The sequence below is a fragment of the Mastomys coucha genome, chromosome X (assembly GCF_008632895.1).
Source record: "Mastomys coucha isolate ucsf_1 chromosome X, UCSF_Mcou_1, whole genome shotgun sequence".
NCBI classification, from domain to species: Eukaryota; Metazoa; Chordata; class Mammalia; order Rodentia; family Muridae; genus Mastomys; species Mastomys coucha.
In genome coordinates, this window is record NC_045030.1 from 92,482,907 (window position 1) to 92,483,330 (window position 424).

The window sequence follows — 424 nt, forward strand, 5'->3', positions numbered from 1 at the left end:
GTGTATTCACCTGCACTGGGATAAACACCTGGACTCTGACCATTTCTATCCCAGGAAAGATTTCCTGCGGGTACACTTTGATCCTAAGGGACATTTATGATTTATTTCCTGTTCTAGCTTAAACTTTAAGCTCTGTGATACACTGAGTCGTATTTGCTCATCAACTCACATTATTCCAAGTGGGATTTCTTCTGAGCGTCTTACCTTGCCCATCACTCCCACAACCTCATGCAACCCGCTATGCAGTTTCACTTAAATTACATGCTGTTGACAGAACTGAAATCCTCCAATGCTCTAAATGACCTCAGTCAGATAATATGTGTCTGTACTGAATCAGAACACTGCTCTTCCTAATACTTTCTCTTGCATGCCCTTCTTTTTCTATTTAATTAACTAATTAATTAATTAATGTATTTTTTATTTT